Source organism: Paramisgurnus dabryanus, chromosome 19 (genome assembly GCF_030506205.2).
Source record: "Paramisgurnus dabryanus chromosome 19, PD_genome_1.1, whole genome shotgun sequence".
Lineage (NCBI taxonomy): Eukaryota > Metazoa > Chordata > Actinopteri > Cypriniformes > Cobitidae > Paramisgurnus > Paramisgurnus dabryanus.
The window spans coordinates 33,289,315-33,305,822 of NC_133355.1; the positions used below are offsets into that span (position 1 = coordinate 33,289,315).

General features: G+C 46.7%; 30 non-coding genes across 30 annotated transcripts; 28 read left to right on the forward strand and 2 right to left on the reverse strand.

The window, feature by feature from the left end:
* Positions 1–35: 35 nt before the first annotated feature.
* Positions 36–109, forward strand: trnai-aau (transfer RNA isoleucine (anticodon AAU)). Its single transcript has one exon. It is a non-coding gene; the product is annotated as a tRNA-Ile (tRNA).
* Positions 110–190: 81 nt separating this feature from the next.
* Positions 191–263, forward strand: trnaf-gaa (transfer RNA phenylalanine (anticodon GAA)). Its single transcript has one exon. It is a non-coding gene; the product is annotated as a tRNA-Phe (tRNA).
* Positions 264–378: 115 nt separating this feature from the next.
* trnaq-cug (transfer RNA glutamine (anticodon CUG)) lies at positions 379–450 on the forward strand. The gene has a single exon. It is a non-coding gene; the product is annotated as a tRNA-Gln (tRNA).
* Positions 451–1,291: 841 nt separating this feature from the next.
* On the forward strand, positions 1,292–1,363 carry trnap-agg (transfer RNA proline (anticodon AGG)). Its single transcript has one exon. It is a non-coding gene; the product is annotated as a tRNA-Pro (tRNA).
* A 1,332-nt stretch (positions 1,364–2,695) lies between these two features.
* On the forward strand, positions 2,696–2,767 carry trnap-ugg (transfer RNA proline (anticodon UGG)). Its single transcript has one exon. It is a non-coding gene; the product is annotated as a tRNA-Pro (tRNA).
* A 90-nt stretch (positions 2,768–2,857) lies between these two features.
* On the forward strand, positions 2,858–2,931 carry trnai-aau (transfer RNA isoleucine (anticodon AAU)). Its single transcript has one exon. It is a non-coding gene; the product is annotated as a tRNA-Ile (tRNA).
* Positions 2,932–3,012: 81 nt separating this feature from the next.
* trnaf-gaa (transfer RNA phenylalanine (anticodon GAA)) lies at positions 3,013–3,085 on the forward strand. The gene has a single exon. It is a non-coding gene; the product is annotated as a tRNA-Phe (tRNA).
* A 115-nt stretch (positions 3,086–3,200) lies between these two features.
* On the forward strand, positions 3,201–3,272 carry trnaq-cug (transfer RNA glutamine (anticodon CUG)). Its single transcript has one exon. It is a non-coding gene; the product is annotated as a tRNA-Gln (tRNA).
* Positions 3,273–3,944: 672 nt separating this feature from the next.
* On the reverse strand, positions 3,945–4,017 carry trnaa-agc (transfer RNA alanine (anticodon AGC)). The gene has a single exon. It is a non-coding gene; the product is annotated as a tRNA-Ala (tRNA).
* A 93-nt stretch (positions 4,018–4,110) lies between these two features.
* trnap-agg (transfer RNA proline (anticodon AGG)) lies at positions 4,111–4,182 on the forward strand. Its single transcript has one exon. It is a non-coding gene; the product is annotated as a tRNA-Pro (tRNA).
* Positions 4,183–5,513: 1,331 nt separating this feature from the next.
* trnap-ugg (transfer RNA proline (anticodon UGG)) lies at positions 5,514–5,585 on the forward strand. Its single transcript has one exon. It is a non-coding gene; the product is annotated as a tRNA-Pro (tRNA).
* Positions 5,586–5,675: 90 nt separating this feature from the next.
* trnai-aau (transfer RNA isoleucine (anticodon AAU)) lies at positions 5,676–5,749 on the forward strand. Its single transcript has one exon. It is a non-coding gene; the product is annotated as a tRNA-Ile (tRNA).
* An 81-nt stretch (positions 5,750–5,830) lies between these two features.
* Positions 5,831–5,903, forward strand: trnaf-gaa (transfer RNA phenylalanine (anticodon GAA)). Its single transcript has one exon. It is a non-coding gene; the product is annotated as a tRNA-Phe (tRNA).
* A 125-nt stretch (positions 5,904–6,028) lies between these two features.
* trnaq-cug (transfer RNA glutamine (anticodon CUG)) lies at positions 6,029–6,100 on the forward strand. The gene has a single exon. It is a non-coding gene; the product is annotated as a tRNA-Gln (tRNA).
* An 872-nt stretch (positions 6,101–6,972) lies between these two features.
* On the forward strand, positions 6,973–7,044 carry trnap-agg (transfer RNA proline (anticodon AGG)). The gene has a single exon. It is a non-coding gene; the product is annotated as a tRNA-Pro (tRNA).
* Positions 7,045–8,375: 1,331 nt separating this feature from the next.
* Positions 8,376–8,447, forward strand: trnap-ugg (transfer RNA proline (anticodon UGG)). Its single transcript has one exon. It is a non-coding gene; the product is annotated as a tRNA-Pro (tRNA).
* Positions 8,448–8,537: 90 nt separating this feature from the next.
* Positions 8,538–8,611, forward strand: trnai-aau (transfer RNA isoleucine (anticodon AAU)). Its single transcript has one exon. It is a non-coding gene; the product is annotated as a tRNA-Ile (tRNA).
* An 81-nt stretch (positions 8,612–8,692) lies between these two features.
* Positions 8,693–8,765, forward strand: trnaf-gaa (transfer RNA phenylalanine (anticodon GAA)). Its single transcript has one exon. It is a non-coding gene; the product is annotated as a tRNA-Phe (tRNA).
* A 115-nt stretch (positions 8,766–8,880) lies between these two features.
* trnaq-cug (transfer RNA glutamine (anticodon CUG)) lies at positions 8,881–8,952 on the forward strand. The gene has a single exon. It is a non-coding gene; the product is annotated as a tRNA-Gln (tRNA).
* Positions 8,953–9,637: 685 nt separating this feature from the next.
* On the reverse strand, positions 9,638–9,710 carry trnaa-agc (transfer RNA alanine (anticodon AGC)). The gene has a single exon. It is a non-coding gene; the product is annotated as a tRNA-Ala (tRNA).
* Positions 9,711–11,206: 1,496 nt separating this feature from the next.
* Positions 11,207–11,278, forward strand: trnap-ugg (transfer RNA proline (anticodon UGG)). The gene has a single exon. It is a non-coding gene; the product is annotated as a tRNA-Pro (tRNA).
* An 86-nt stretch (positions 11,279–11,364) lies between these two features.
* Positions 11,365–11,438, forward strand: trnai-aau (transfer RNA isoleucine (anticodon AAU)). The gene has a single exon. It is a non-coding gene; the product is annotated as a tRNA-Ile (tRNA).
* Positions 11,439–11,519: 81 nt separating this feature from the next.
* On the forward strand, positions 11,520–11,592 carry trnaf-gaa (transfer RNA phenylalanine (anticodon GAA)). Its single transcript has one exon. It is a non-coding gene; the product is annotated as a tRNA-Phe (tRNA).
* Positions 11,593–11,717: 125 nt separating this feature from the next.
* Positions 11,718–11,789, forward strand: trnaq-cug (transfer RNA glutamine (anticodon CUG)). Its single transcript has one exon. It is a non-coding gene; the product is annotated as a tRNA-Gln (tRNA).
* An 872-nt stretch (positions 11,790–12,661) lies between these two features.
* trnap-agg (transfer RNA proline (anticodon AGG)) lies at positions 12,662–12,733 on the forward strand. Its single transcript has one exon. It is a non-coding gene; the product is annotated as a tRNA-Pro (tRNA).
* Positions 12,734–14,064: 1,331 nt separating this feature from the next.
* trnap-ugg (transfer RNA proline (anticodon UGG)) lies at positions 14,065–14,136 on the forward strand. The gene has a single exon. It is a non-coding gene; the product is annotated as a tRNA-Pro (tRNA).
* A 90-nt stretch (positions 14,137–14,226) lies between these two features.
* Positions 14,227–14,300, forward strand: trnai-aau (transfer RNA isoleucine (anticodon AAU)). The gene has a single exon. It is a non-coding gene; the product is annotated as a tRNA-Ile (tRNA).
* Positions 14,301–14,381: 81 nt separating this feature from the next.
* Positions 14,382–14,454, forward strand: trnaf-gaa (transfer RNA phenylalanine (anticodon GAA)). The gene has a single exon. It is a non-coding gene; the product is annotated as a tRNA-Phe (tRNA).
* A 115-nt stretch (positions 14,455–14,569) lies between these two features.
* Positions 14,570–14,641, forward strand: trnaq-cug (transfer RNA glutamine (anticodon CUG)). The gene has a single exon. It is a non-coding gene; the product is annotated as a tRNA-Gln (tRNA).
* Positions 14,642–15,513: 872 nt separating this feature from the next.
* Positions 15,514–15,585, forward strand: trnap-agg (transfer RNA proline (anticodon AGG)). Its single transcript has one exon. It is a non-coding gene; the product is annotated as a tRNA-Pro (tRNA).
* Positions 15,586–16,508: the final 923 nt, after the last annotated feature.

Sequence of the window (16,508 nt, forward strand, 5' to 3'; positions counted from 1 at the left end):
GTCAGAGACATGCGCAGTTCCACGTGTAAATGCGTGGCCGGTTAGCTCAGTTGGTTAGAGCGTGGTGCTAATAACGCCAAGGTCGCGGGTTCAATCCCCGTACGGGCCAAGCGTTTTATTCTACCTCCTCTGGCTGACCGCTTTAATTGTGTGATTTTTTATGGACATTTCTGCCACATAAGCCGTTGGGGCCGAAATAGCTCAGTTGGGAGAGCGTTAGACTGAAGATCTAAAGGTCCCTGGTTCGATCCCGGGTTTCGGCAATAAGGGGCAATTCTTAAGGTTTTGTTTAGCCGACTCACTGCGGCTTACCTGACAGTCCCTGTCCGAGTGTCCTTTTCTCCGTGACCCAGGGAGTCAGGTGCAAAAGCAAACTGTGGTTCCATGGTGTAATGGTTAGCACTCTGGACTCTGAATCCAGCGATCCGAGTTCAAATCTCGGTGGGACCTTTTGGATGTTTTGTGGTTTCCAAGCAGAACCGTGTCCAAGGGAACAGTGTTTGTTACCCCGGGAACAGTGTTTGTTACCCCCAAAACAATCCCCCGCCCTTTAAGCCTTTCTACCAGAGCACTCAGGCTGTAGACGAAAAAGGAGTTAATTCAAGCAACATTGAGCACTGTTTTCTGTTCACCCTGACGGTGGGCCAACAATACACAATGTGCCAAATTTCAGCAACCACAAGCACATTACAAGGAAGCAAATTAAACATGTACGAAACCTTAGGATAAATGAAAAATCCATCGACGTTTTGGCTAAAGAAAACACACAGCTCACATGTACAATCTGATAATGAAATGCAATAAAAATACCTTACCAGAAATGACAGGAAGACAAATGAACATAGAAAGAAAGTGATTCCAATTTTTAATGGCAATAAAACGCTCTTGGAATGTAAAGCTCCATGTTGCTTTGTGAAGTAACATCCTTATAGAAGACGTTCATGTGTGTGCTCAGGTGCCATACTGAGGACCGACACTGGGACCTGTTGGCTTTTTCAGGCAAAATGTAAAATCTGGAGCCAAAGTGAAGCCCTTTTCTGCAAGTGTGAACGGCAGAAGCACCCACAGAGAGGGCACGCCGCGGGTCTGTAACATCAGAGAATTTAGCAACAAGTGTCAACCACGTGGAGAATGCGGGCATCGATCCCGCTACCTCTCGCATGCTAAGCGAGCGCTCTACCATTTGACCTAATTCCCCTTATGCCTAACACGTGACTGCTTTGGCTTTTTGGAAGCTGGCTGCTACGTGCTGGAAAAATGTTTCCCAGGGGGCCGGTGGGGTTGCCCGATTGGCTCGTTGGTCTAGGGGTATGATTCTCGCTTAGGGTGCGAGAGGTCCCGGGTTCAAATCCCGGACGAGCCCACCTCTAAACTCGTCTCTCGGAGCTTTAACACACAACACCATTGTATATGGCAATCCGGGCAGTAGAGGAATGTCAACGAGGGACGTCAGAGGCGCCTCTGCCTTTGGGATTTCCATGTAGATACCGTGTCCGAGGCGGTGTGGGTGTGGAATCACCTAGACGATCCCTTTATGCTTTCTGCCAGAGGGCTTGCTGTTTTAACAAACGATGAGTTAATTTCAAGCAACACAATTGACTCAACATGAAAAATGAACTTTTGAAAATGAACCTACTCCCTCCTGGCCAGGAAAGGCAAAGCATCCTGTCTACTGGGCCTGGGTAGGTACCCTGATGTGCCTGAAGCTATGAGAGTTAAATATAGAACCAGGCTAGTGATGCATGGTGTCCAATTTAGTTTACGGATGATTCATCAGAATTTTCTCCCAATCTAAAATCAACACTTGGAAAATGTGATAAAGACATGGCTTCTTAGATGTTACTTGCCGTTACAACGTACACTAAGTATTGGGATGCCCCTTCTAATAAGATGTTTGGGGCAACACAGTGGCCATCCCAAACAGAGCACTGTTGTCTCACAGCAAGAAGGTCTCCTGTTCAAGCCCTGGCTGGGTCAGGAGGCCATTCTGTGTGGAGTTTACATGTTCCCCTTGAGTCAACGTGGAATTACTCAGGGCACTGCGTTATTGGGTTTACTTCCACAGTACAAAAACTATACACACCTTGATCTATACACAGACACATACCCAGGGAAGGGCAATTTGACATCTCCAATTCACCTAACCTGCATTTCTGGCGTTGCCAATAACCAGTTCTCGCCATGAATATACCCATAGATGCTGAAATGGCGTTAAGAATAAATTAACATGTTTAACTATTCCAGTTTTTCCAAACAAAACAAATATTAATGCTGTACAATACAGACCTTGTCACAGTACTTTGTTTCCATCTATGCTGCAGCAGTTTTGCAAAAAGGGCTTTTTCTGTGCAGAAATGACTGTGACCCTGGGAACAAATCATTGATAGGATTGGGTGATGAGTGTTTGGCTCAGAGCCTGTAAGTCATAACAAAGGTGTTCAGCTGGGTACAGGTCTGGGATTTATGCAGACCAGTCAAGTTCTTTCACACCATTTCAAATTTCAAGCAATTAACATGTACTAATATCGATAAGTGCTTATTTTGACACCAGCCCAACACTAGGGCAGGTTGGCTCATTGTGGCTAATCAGAGTAGCAGGACCCAACAGGCCCATCCCCAGGAACTGCCTGAGGACATGGTGACTATGTTGTGGTCACATGTTTCACAGCGGCATAGCAACAAGGTAGTACGCCTTGGCTCGTTGGTCTAGGGGTATGATTCTCGCTTTGGGTGCGAGAGGTCCCGGGTTCAAATCCCGGACGAGCCCATCTCTCGCTTTGCTTCTTGTTGCTGCTACACTATGAAACATTCATGTCAGTCTTGTCAGAGACATGCGCAGTTCCACGTGTAAATGTGTGGCCGGTTAGCTCAGTTGGTTAGAGAGTGGTGCTAATAACGCCAAGGTCGCGGGTTCGATCCCCGTACGGGCCAAGCGTTTTATTCTACCTCCTCTGGCTGATTGCTTTAATGGTGTGATTTCTCGTGGACATTTCTGCCACATAAGCCGTTGGCGCCGAAATAGCTCAGTTGGGAGAGCGTTAGACTGAAGATCTAAAGGTCCCTGGTTCGATCCCGGGTTTCGGCAATAAGGGGCAATTCTTAAGGTTTTGTTTAGCCGACTCACTGCGGCTTACCTGACACTGCCTGTCCGAGTGTCCTTTTCTCCGTGACCCAGGGAGTCAGGTGCAAAAGCAAACAGTGGTTCCATGGTGTAATGGTTAGCACTCTGGACTCTGAATCCAGCGATCCGAGTTCAAATCTCGGTGGGACCTATTGGATGTTTTGTGGTTTCCAAGCAGAACCGTGTGCAAGGGAACAGTGTATGTTACCCCCAAAACAATCCCCCGCCCTTTAAGCCTTTCTACCAGAGCACTCAGGCTGTAGACGAAAAAGGAGTTAATTCAAGCAACATTGAGCACTGTTTTCTGTTCACCCTGACGGTGGGCCAACAATACACAATGTGCCAAATTTCAGCAACCACAAGCACATTACAAGGAAGCAAATTAAACATGTACGAAACCTTAGGATAAATGAAAAATCCATCGACGTTTTGGCTAAAGAAAACACACAGCTCATGTGTACAGGCCAAAGGAAACACACAGCTCACATGTACAATCTGATAATGAAATGCAATAAAAATACCTTACCAGAAATGACAGGAAGACAAATGAACATAGAAAGAAAGTGATTCCAATTTTTAATGGCAATAAAACGCTCTTGGAATGTAAAGCTCCATGTTGCTTTGTGAAGTAACATCCTTATAGAAGACGTTCATGTGTGTGTGCTCAGGTGCCATACTGAGGACCGACACTGGGACCTGTTGGCTTTTTGAGGCAAAATGTAAAATCTGGAGCCAAAGTGAAGCCCTTTTCTGCAAGTGCACCCAGAGAGGGCACGCCGCGGGTCTGTAACATCAGAGAATTTAGCAACAAGTGTCAACCACGTGGAGAATGCGGGCATCGATCCCGCTACCTCTCGCATGCTAAGCGAGCGCTCTACCATTTGAGCTAATTCCCCTTATGCCTAATGCGTGACTGCTTTGGCTTTTTGGAAGCTGGCTGCTACGTGCTGGAAAAATGTTTCCCAGGGGGCCGGTGGGGTTGCCCAATTGGCTCGTTGGTCTAGGGGTATGATTCTTGCTTAGGGTGCGAGAGGTCCCGGGTTCAAATCCCGAACGAGCCCACCTCTAAACTCGTCTCTCGGAGCTTTAACGCTCAACACCATTGTGTATGGCAATCCGGGCAGTAGAGGAATGTCAACGAGGGACGTCAGAGGCGCCTCTGCATTTGGGATTTCCATGTAGATACCGTGTCCGAGGCGGTCTGGGTGTGGAATCACCTAGACGATCCCTTTATGCTTTCTGCCAGAGGGCTTGCTGTTTTAACAAACGATGAGTTAATTTCAAGCAACACAATTGACTCAACATGAAAAATGAACCAGGCTATTCGTCCTACTCCCTCCTGGCCAGGAAAGGCAAAGCATCCTGTCTACTGGGCCTGGGTAGGTACCCTGATGTGCCTGAAGCTATGAGAGTTAAATATAGAACCAGGCTAGTGATGCATGGTGTCCAATTTAGTTTACGGATGATTCATCAGAATTTTCTCCCAATCTAAAATCAACACTTGGAAAATGTGATAAAGACATGGCTTCTTAGATGTTACTTGACGTTACAACGTACACTAAGTATTGGGATGCCCCTTCTAATAAAGATGTTTGGGGCAACACAGTGGCCATCCCAAACAGAGCACTGTTGTCTCACAGCAAGAAGGTCTCCTGTTCAAGCCCTGGCTGGGTCAGGAGGCCATTCTGTGTGGAGTTTACATGTTCCCCTTGAGTCAACGTGGAATTACTCTGGGCACTGCGTTATTGGGTTTCCTTCCACAGTACAAAAACTATACACACCTTGATCTATACATAGACACATACCGAGGGAAGGGCAATTTGACATCTCCAATCACCTAACCTGCATTTCTGGCGTTGCCAATAACCAGTTCTCGCCAAGAATATACCCATAGATGCTGAAATGGCGTTAAGAATAAATTAACATGTTTAACTATTCCAGTTTTTCCAAACAAAACAAATATTAATGCTGTACAATACAGACCTTGTCACAGTACTTTGTTTCCATCTATGCTGCAGCAGTTTTGCAAAAAGGGCTTTTTCTGTGCAGAAATGACTGTGACCATGGGAACAAATCATTGATAGGATTGGGTGATGAGTGTTTGGCTCAGAGCCTGTAAGTCAAAACAAAGGTGTTCAGCTGGGTACAGGTCTGGGATTTATTCAGACCAGTCAAGTTCTTTCACACCATTTCAAATTTCAAGCAATTAACATGTACTAATATCGACAAGTGCTTATTTTGACACCAGCCCAACACTAAGGCAGGTTGGCTCATTGTGGCTAATCAGAGTAGCAGGACCCAACAGGCCCATCCCCAGGAACTGCCTGAGGACATGGTGACTATGTTGTGGTCACATGTTTCACAGCGGCATAGCAACGAGGTAGTACGCCTTGGCTCGTTGGTCTAGGGGTATGATTCTCGCTTTGGGTGCGAGAGGTCCCGGGTTCAAATCCCGGACGAGCCCGTCTCTCGCTTTGCTTCTTGTTGCTGCTACACTATGAAACATTCATGTCAGTCTTGTCAGAGACATGCGCAGTTCCACGTGTAAACGCGTGGCCGGTTAGCTCAGTTGGTTAGAGCGTGGTGCTAATAACGCCAAGGTCGCGGGTTCAATCCCCGTACGGGCCAAGCGTTTTATTCTACCTCCTCTGGCTGACCGCTTTAATGGTGTGATTTTTCATGGACATTTCTGCCACATAAGCCGTTGGGGCCGAAATAGCTCAGTTGGGAGAGCGTTAGACTGAAGATCTAAAGGTCCCTGGTTCGATCCCAGGTTTCGGCAATAAGGGGCAATAAGGGGCAATTCTTAAGGTTTTGTTTAGCCGACTCACTGCGGCTTACCTGACAGTCCCTGTCCGAGTGTCCTTTTCTCCGTGACCCAGGGAGTCAGGTGCAAAAGCAAACTGTGGTTCCATGGTGTAATGGTTAGCACTCTGGACTCTGAATCCAGCGATCCGAGTTCAAATCTCGGTGGGACCTATTGGATGTTTTGTGGTTTCCAAGCAGAACCGTGTCCAAGGGAACAGTGTTTGTTACCCCGGGAACAGTGTTTGTTACCCCCAAAACAATCCCCCGCCCTTTAAGCCTTTCTACCAGAGCACTCAGGCTGTAGACGAAAAAGGAGTTAATTCAAGCAACATTGAGCACTGTTTTCTGTTCACCCTGACGGTGGGCCAACAATACACAATGTGCCAAATTTCAGCAACCACAAGCACATTACAAGGAAGCAAATTAAACATGTACGAAACCTTAGGATAAATGAAAAATCCATCGACGTTTTGGCTAAAGAAAACACACAGCTCATGTGTACAGGCCAAAGGAAACACACAGCTCACATGTACAATCTGATTATGAAATGCAATAAAAATACCTTACCAGAAATGACAGGAAGACAAATGAACATAGAAAGAAAGTGATTCCAATTTTTAATGGCAATAAAACGCTCTTGGAATGTAAAGCTCCATGTTGCTTTGTGAAGTAACATCCTTATAGAAGACGTTCATGTGTGTGCTCAGGTGCCATACTGAGGACCGACACTGGAACCTGTTGGCTTTTTGAGGCAAAATGTAAAATCTGGAGCCAAAGTGAAGCCCTTTTCTGCAAGTGTGAACGGCAGAAGCACCCACAGAGAGGGCACGCCGCGGGTCTGTAACATCAGAGAATTTAGCAACAAGTGTCAACCACGTGGAGAATGCGGGCATCGATCCCGCTACCTCTCGCATGCTAAGCGAGCGCTCTACCATTTGACCTAATTCCCCTTATGCCTAACACGTGACTGCTTTGGCTTTTTGGAAGCTGGCTGCTACGTGCTGGAAAAATGTTTCCCAGGGGGCCGGTGGGGTTGCCCGATTGGCTCGTTGGTCTAGGGGTATGATTCTCGCTTAGGGTGCGAGAGGTCCCGGGTTCAAATCCCGGACGAGCCCACCTCTAAACTCGTCTCTCGGAGCTTTAACGCTCAACACCATTGTGTATGGCAATCCGGGCAGTAGAGGAATGTCAACGAGGGACGTCAGAGGCGCCTCTGCCTTTGGGATTTCCATGTAGATACCGTGTCCGAGGCGGTCTGGGTGTGGAATCACCTAGACGATCCCTTTATGCTTTCTGCCAGAGGGCTTGCTGTTTTAACAAACGATGAGTTAATTTCAAGCAACACAATTGACTCAACATGAAAAATGAACCAGGCTATTCGTCCTACTCCCTCCTGGCCAGGAAAGGCAAAGCATCCTGTCTACTGGGCCTGGGTAGGTACCCTGATGTGCCTGAAGCTATGAGAGTTAAATATAGAACCAGGCTAGTGATGCATGGTGTCCAATTTAGTTTACGGATGATTCATCAGAATTTTCTCCCAATCTAAAATCAACACTTGGAAAATGTGATAAAGACATGGCTTCTTAGATGTTACTTGACGTTACAACGTACACTAAGTATTGGGATGCCCCTTCTAATAAGATGTTTGGGGCAACACAGTGGCCATCCCAAACAGAGCACTGTTGTCTCACAGCAAGAAGGTCTCCTGTTCAAGCCCTGGCTGGGTCAGGAGGCCATTCTGTGTGGAGTTTACATGTTCCCCTTGAGTCAACGTGGAATTACTCTGGGCACTGCGTTATTGGGTTTACTTCCACAGTACAAAAACTATACACACCTTGATCTATACACAGACACATACCCAGGGAAGGGCAATTTGACATCTCCAATTCACCTAACCTGCATTTCTGGCGTTGCCAATAACCAGTTCTCGCCATGAATATACCCATAGATGCTGAAATGGCGTTAAGAATAAATTAACATGTTTAACTATTCCAGTTTTTCCAAACAAAACAAATATTAATGCTGTACAATACAGACCTTGTCACAGTACTTTGTTTCCATCTATGCTGCAGCAGTTTTGCAAAAAGGGCTTTTTCTGTGCAGAAATGACTGTGACCCTGGGAACAAATCATTGATAGGATTGGGTGATGAGTGTTTGGCTCAGAGCCTGTAAGTCATAACAAAGGTGTTCAGCTGGGTACAGGTCTGGGATTTATGCAGACCAGTCAAGTTCTTTCACACCATTTCAAATTTCAAGCAATTAACATGTACTAATATCGATAAGTGCTTATTTTGACACCAGCCCAACACTAGGGCAGGTTGGCTCATTGTGGCTAATCAGAGTAGCAGGACCCAACAGGCCCATCCCCAGGAACTGCCTGAGGACATGGTGACTATGTTGTGGTCACATGTTTCACAGCGGCATAGCAACAAGGTAGTACGCCTTGGCTCGTTGGTCTAGGGGTATGATTCTCGCTTTGGGTGCGAGAGGTCCCGGGTTCAAATCCCGGACGAGCCCGTCTCTCGCTTTGCTTCTTGTTGCTGCTACACTATGAAACATTCATGTCAGTCTTGTCAGAGACATGCGCAGTTCCACGTGTAAATGTGTGGCCGGTTAGCTCAGTTGGTTAGAGAGTGGTGCTAATAACGCCAAGGTCGCGGGTTCGATCCCCGTACGGGCCAAGCGTTTTATTCTACCTCCTCTGGCTGATTGCTTTAATGGTGTGATTTCTCGTGGACATTTCTGCCACATAAGCCGTTGGCGCCGAAATAGCTCAGTTGGGAGAGCGTTAGACTGAAGATCTAAAGGTCCCTGGTTCGATCCCGGGTTTCGGCAATAAGGGGCAATTCTTAAGGTTTTGTTTAGCCGACTCACTGCGGCTTACCTGACAGTCCCTGTCCGAGTGTCCTTTTCTCCGTGACCCAGGGAGTCAGGTGCAAAAGCAAACAGTGGTTCCATGGTGTAATGGTTAGCACTCTGGACTCTGAATCCAGCGATCCGAGTTCAAATCTCGGTGGGACCTATTGGATGTTTTGTGGTTTCCAAGCAGAACCGTGTGCAAGGGAACAGTGTTTGTTACCCCCAAAACAATCCCCCGCCCTTTAAGCCTTTCTACCAGAGCACTCAGGCTGTAGACGAAAAAGGAGTTAATTCAAGCAACATTGAGCACTGTTTTCTGTTCACCCTGACGGTGGGCCAACAATACACAATGTGCCAAATTTCAGCAACCACAAGCACATTACAAGGAAGCAAATTAAACATGTACGAAACCTTAGGATAAATGAAAAATCCATCGACGTTTTGGCTAAAGAAAACACACAGCTCATGTGTACAGGCCAAAGGAAACACACAGCTCACATGTACAATCTGATAATGAAATGCAATAAAAATACCTTACCAGAAATGACAGGAAGACAAATGAACATAGAAAGAAAGTGATTCCAATTTTTAATGGCAATAAAACGCTCTTGGAATGTAAAGCTCCATGTTGCTTTGTGAAGTAACATCCTTATAGAAGACGTTCATGTGTGTGTGCTCAGGTGCCATACTGAGGACCGACACTGGGACCTGTTGGCTTTTTGAGGCAAAATGTAAAATCTGGAGCCAAAGTGAAGCCCTTTTCTGCAAGTGTGAACCACAGAAGCACCCAGAGAGGGCACGCCGCGGGTCTGTAACATCAGAGAATTTAGCAACAAGTGTCAACCACGTGGAGAATGCGGGCATCGATCCCGCTACCTCTCGCATGCTAAGCGAGCGCTCTACCATTTGAGCTAATTCCCCTTATGCCTAATGCGTGACTGCTTTGGCTTTTTGGAAGCTGGCTGCTACGTGCTGGAAAAATGTTTCCCAGGGGGCCGGTGGGGTTGCCCAATTGGCTCGTTGGTCTAGGGGTATGATTCTTGCTTAGGGTGCGAGAGGTCCCGGGTTCAAATCCCAAACGAGCCCACCTCTAAACTCGTCTCTCGGAGCTTTAACGCTCAACACCATTGTGTATGGCAATCCGGGCAGTAGAGGAATGTCAACGAGGGACGTCAGAGGCGCCTCTGCCTTTGGGATTTCCATGTAGATACCGTGTCCGAGGCGGTCTGGGTGTGGAATCACCTAGACGATCCCTTTATGCTTTCTGCCAGAGGGCTTGCTGTTTTAACAAACGATGAGTTAATTTCAAGCAACACAATTGACTCAACATGAAAAATGAACCAGGCTATTCGTCCTACTCCCTCCTGGCCAGGAAAGGCAAAGCATCCTGTCTACTGGGCCTGGGTAGGTACCCTTATGTGCCTGAAGCTATGAGAGTTAAATATAGAACCAGGCTAGTGATGCATGGTGTCCAATTTAGTTTACGGATGATTCATCAGAATTTTCTCCCAATCTAAAATCAACACTTGGAAAATGTGATAAAGACATGGCTTCTTAGATGTTACTTGACGTTACAACGTACACTAAGTATTGGGATGCCCCTTCTAATAAAGATGTTTGGGGCAACACAGTGGCCATCCCAAACAGAGCACTGTTGTCTCACAGCAAGAAGGTCTCCTGTTCAAGCCCTGGCTGGGTCAGGAGGCCATTCTGTGTGGAGTTTACATGTTCCCCTTGAGTCAACGTGGAATTACTCTGGGCACTGCGTTATTGGGTTTCCTTCCACAGTACAAAAACTATACACACCTTGATCTATACATAGACACATACCGAGGGAAGGGCAATTTGACATCTCCAATCACCTAACCTGCATTTCTGGCGTTGCCAATAACCAGTTCTCGCCATGAATATACCCATAGATGCTGAAATGGCGTTAAGAATAAATTAACATGTTTAACTATTCCAGTTTTTCCAAACAAAACAAATATTAATGCTGTACAATACAGACCTTGTCACAGTACTTTGTTTCCATCTATGCTGCAGCAGTTTTGCAAAAAGGGCTTTTTCTGTGCAGAAATGACTGTGACCATGGGAACAAATCATTGATAGGATTGGGTGATGAGTGTTTGGCTCAGAGCCTGTAAGTCAAAACAAAGGTGTTCAGCTGGGTACAGGTCTGGGATTTATTCAGACCAGTCAAGTTCTTTCACACCATTTCAAATTTCAAGCAATTAACATGTACTAATATCGACAAGTGCTTATTTTGACACCAGCCCAACACTAAGGCAGGTTGGCTCATTGTGGCTAATCAGAGTAGCAGGACCCAACAGGCCCATCCCCAGGAACTGCCTGAGGACATGGTGACTATGTTGTGGTCACATGTTTCACAGCGGCATAGCAACGAGGTAGTACGCCTTGGCTCGTTGGTCTAGGGGTATGATTCTCGCTTTGGGTGCGAGAGGTCCCGGGTTCAAATCCCGGACGAGCCCGTCTCTCGCTTTGCTTCTTGTTGCTGCTACACTATGAAACATTCATGTCAGTCTTGTCAGAGACATGCGCAGTTCCACTGACGCGTGGCCGGTTAGCTCAGTTGGTTAGAGCGTGGTGCTAATAACGCCAAGGTCGCGGGTTCAATCCCCGTACGGGCCAAGCGTTTTATTCTACCTCCTCTGGCTGACCGCTTTAATGGTGTGATTTTTCATGGACATTTCTGCCACATAAGCCGTTGGGGCCGAAATAGCTCAGTTGGGAGAGCGTTAGACTGAAGATCTAAAGGTCCCTGGTTCGATCCCAGGTTTCGGCAATAAGGGGCAATAAGGGGCAATTCTTAAGGTTTTGTTTAGCCGACTCACTGCGGCTTACCTGACAGTCCCTGTCCGAGTGTCCTTTTCTCCGTGACCCAGGGAGTCAGGTGCAAAAGCAAACTGTGGTTCCATGGTGTAATGGTTAGCACTCTGGACTCTGAATCCAGCGATCCGAGTTCAAATCTCGGTGGGACCTATTGGATGTTTTGTGGTTTCCAAGCAGAACCGTGTCCAAGGGAACAGTGTTTGTTACCCCGGGAACAGTGTTTGTTACCCCCAAAACAATCCCCCGCCCTTTAAGCCTTTCTACCAGAGCACTCAGGCTGTAGACGAAAAAGGAGTTAATTCAAGCAACATTGAGCACTGTTTTCTGTTCACCCTGACGGTGGGCCAACAATACACAATGTGCCAAATTTCAGCAACCACAAGCACATTACAAGGAAGCAAATTAAACATGTACGAAACCTTAGGATAAATGAAAAATCCATCGACGTTTTGGCTAAAGAAAACACACAGCTCATGTGTACAGGCCAAAGGAAACACACAGCTCACATGTACAATCTGATTATGAAATGCAATAAAAATACCTTACCAGAAATGACAGGAAGACAAATGAACATAGAAAGAAAGTGATTCCAATTTTTAATGGCAATAAAACGCTCTTGGAATGTAAAGCTCCATGTTGCTTTGTGAAGTAACATCCTTATAGAAGACGTTCATGTGTGTGCTCAGGTGCCATACTGAGGACCGACACTGGAACCTGTTGGCTTTTTGAGGCAAAATGTAAAATCTGGAGCCAAAGTGAAGCCCTTTTCTGCAAGTGTGAACGGCAGAAGCACCCACAGAGAGGGCACGCCGCGGGTCTGTAACATCAGAGAATTTAGCAACAAGTGTCAACCACGTGGAGAATGCGGGCATCGATCCCGCTACCTCTCGCATGCTAAGCGAGCGCTCTACCATTTGACCTAATTCCCCTTATGCCTAACACGTGACTGCTTTGGCTTTTTGGAAGCTGGCTGCTACGTGCTGGAAAAATGTTTCCCAGGGGGCCGGTGGGGTTGCCCGATTGGCTCGTTGGTCTAGGGGTATGATTCTCGCTTAGGGTGCGAGAGGTCCCGGGTTCAAATCCCGGACGAGCCCACCTCTAAACTCGTCTCTCGGAGCTTTAACGCTCAACACCATTGTGTATGGCAATCCGGGCAGTAGAGGAATGTCAACGAGGGACGTCAGAGGCGCCTCTGCCTTTGGGATTTCCATGTAGATACCGTGTCCGAGGCGGTCTGGGTGTGGAATCACCTAGACGATCCCTTTATGCTTTCTGCCAGAGGGCTTGCTGTTTTAACAAACGATGAGTTAATTTCAAGCAACACAATTGACTCAACATGAAAAATGAACCAGGCTATTCGTCCTACTCCCTCCTGGCCAGGAAAGGCAAAGCATCCTGTCTACTGGGCCTGGGTAGGTACCCTGATGTGCCTGAAGCTATGAGAGTTAAATATAGAACCAGGCTAGTGATGCATGGTGTCCAATTTAGTTTACGGATGATTCATCAGAATTTTCTCCCAATCTAAAATCAACACTTGGAAAATGTGATAAAGACATGGCTTCTTAGATGTTACTTGACGTTACAACGTACACTAAGTATTGGGATGCCCCTTCTAATAAGATGTTTGGGGCAACACAGTGGCCATCCCAAACAGAGCACTGTTGTCTCACAGCAAGAAGGTCTCCTGTTCAAGCCCTGGCTGGGTCAGGAGGCCATTCTGTGTGGAGTTTACATGTTCCCCTTGAGTCAACGTGGAATTACTCTGGGCACTGCGTTATTGGGTTTACTTCCACAGTACAAAAACTATACACACCTTGATCTATACACAGACACATACCCAGGGAAGGGCAATTTGACATCTCCAATTCACCTAACCTGCATTTCTGGCGTTGCCAATAACCAGTTCTCGCCATGAATATACCCATAGATGCTGAAATGGCGTTAAGAATAAATTAACATGTTTAACTATTCCAGTTTTTCCAAACAAAACAAATATTAATGCTGTACAATACAGACCTTGTCACAGTACTTTGTTTCCATCTATGCTGCAGCAGTTTTGCAAAAAGGGCTTTTTCTGTGCAGAAATGACTGTGACCCTGGGAACAAATCATTGATAGGATTGGGTGATGAGTGTTTGGCTCAGAGCCTGTAAGTCATAACAAAGGTGTTCAGCTGGGTACAGGTCTGGGATTTATTCAGACCAGTCAAGTTCTTTCACACCATTTCAAATTTCAAGCAATTAACATGTACTAATATCGATAAGTGCTTATTTTGACACCAGCCCAACACTAGGGCAGGTTGGCTCATTGTGGCTAATCAGAGTAGCAGGACCCAACAGGCCCATCCCCAGGAACTGCCTGAGGACATGGTGACTATGTTGTGGTCACATGTTTCACAGCGGCATAGCAACGAGGTAGTACGCCTTGGCTCGTTGGTCTAGGGGTATGATTCTCGCTTTGGGTGCGAGAGGTCCCGGGTTCAAATCCCGGACGAGCCCGTCTCTCGCTTTGCTTCTTGTTGCTGCTACACTATGAAACATTCATGTCAGTCTTGTCAGAGACATGCGCAGTTCCACGTGTAAACGCGTGGCCGGTTAGCTCAGTTGGTTAGAGCGTGGTGCTAATAACGCCAAGGTCGCGGGTTCAATCCCCGTACGGGCCAAGCGTTTTATTCTACCTCCTCTGGCTGACCGCTTTAATGGTGTGATTTTTCATGGACATTTCTGCCACATAAGCCGTTGGGGCCGAAATAGCTCAGTTGGGAGAGCGTTAGACTGAAGATCTAAAGGTCCCTGGTTCGATCCCGGGTTTCGGCAATAAGGGGCAATTCTTAAGGTTTTGTTTAGCCGACTCACTGCGGCTTACCTGACAGTCCCTGTCCGAGTGTCCTTTTCTCCGTGACCCAGGGAGTCAGGTGCAAAAGCAAACTGTGGTTCCATGGTGTAATGGTTAGCACTCTGGACTCTGAATCCAGCGATCCGAGTTCAAATCTCGGTGGGACCTATTGGATGTTTTGTGGTTTCCAAGCAGAACCGTGTCCAAGGGAACAGTGTTTGTTACCCCGGGAACAGTGTTTGTTACCCCCAAAACAATCCCCCGCCCTTTAAGCCTTTCTACCAGAGCACTCAGGCTGTAGACGAAAAAGGAGTTAATTCAAGCAACATTGAGCACTGTTTTCTGTTCACCCTGACGGTGGGCCAACAATACACAATGTGCCAAATTTCAGCAACCACAAGCACATTACAAGGAAGCAAATTAAACATGTACGAAACCTTAGGATAAATGAAAAATCCATCGACGTTTTGGCTAAAGAAAACACACAGCTCATGTGTACAGGCCAAAGGAAACACACAGCTCACATGTACAATCTGATAATGAAATGCAATAAAAATACCTTACCAGAAATGACAGGAAGACAAATGAACATAGAAAGAAAGTGATTCCAATTTTTAATGGCAATAAAACGCTCTTGGAATGTAAAGCTCCATGTTGCTTTGTGAAGTAACATCCTTATAGAAGACGTTCATGTGTGTGCTCAGGTGCCATACTGAGGACCGACACTGGGACCTGTTGGCTTTTTGAGGCAAAATGTAAAATCTGGAGCCAAAGTGAAGCCCTTTTCTGCAAGTGTGAACGGCAGAAGCACCCACAGAGAGGGCACGCCGCGGGTCTGTAACATCAGAGAATTTAGCAACAAGTGTCAACCACGTGGAGAATGCGGGCATCGATCCCGCTACCTCTCGCATGCTAAGCGAGCGCTCTACCATTTGACCTAATTCCCCTTATGCCTAACACGTGACTGCTTTGGCTTTTTGGAAGCTGGCTGCTACGTGCTGGAAAAATGTTTCCCAGGGGGCCGGTGGGGTTGCCCGATTGGCTCGTTGGTCTAGGGGTATGATTCTCGCTTAGGGTGCGAGAGGTCCCGGGTTCAAATCCCGGACGAGCCCACCTCTAAACTCGTCTCTCGGAGCTTTAACGCTCAACACCATTGTGTATGGCAATCCGGGCAGTAGAGGAATGTCAACGAGGGACGTCAGAGGCGCCTCTGCCTTTGGGATTTCCATGTAGATACCGTGTCCGAGGCGGTCTGGGTGTGGAATCACCTAGACGATCCCTTTATGCTTTCTGCCAGAGGGCTTGCTGTTTTAACAAACGATGAGTTAATTTCAAGCAACACAATTGACTCAACATGAAAAATGAACCAGGCTATTCGTCCTACTCCCTCCTGGCCAGGAAAGGCAAAGCATCCTGTCTACTGGGCCTGGGTAGGTACCCTGATGTGCCTGAAGCTATGAGAGTTAAATATAGAACCAGGCTAGTGATGCATGGTGTCCAATTTAGTTTACGGATGATTCATCAGAATTTTCTCCCAATCTAAAATCAACACTTGGAAAATGTGATAAAGACATGGCTTCTTAGATGTTACTTGACGTTACAACGTACACTAAGTATTGGGATGCCCCTTCTAATAAAGATGTTTGGGGCAACACAGTGGCCATCCCAAACAGAGCACTGTTGTCTCACAGCAAGAAGGTCTCCTGTTCAAGCCCTGGCTGGGTCAGGAGGCCATTCTGTGTGGAGTTTACATGTTCCCCTTGAGTCAACGTGGAATTACTCTGGGCACTGCGTTATTGGGTTTCCTTCCACAGTACAAAAACTATACACACCTTGATCTATACATAGACACATACCGAGGGAAGGGCAATTTGACATCTCCAATCACCTAACCTGCATTTCTGGCGTTGCCAATAACCAGTTCTCGCCATGAATATACCCATAGATGCTGAAATGGCGTTAAGAATAAATTAACATGTTTAACTATTCCAGTTTTTCCAAACAAAACAAATATTAATGCTGTACAATACAGACC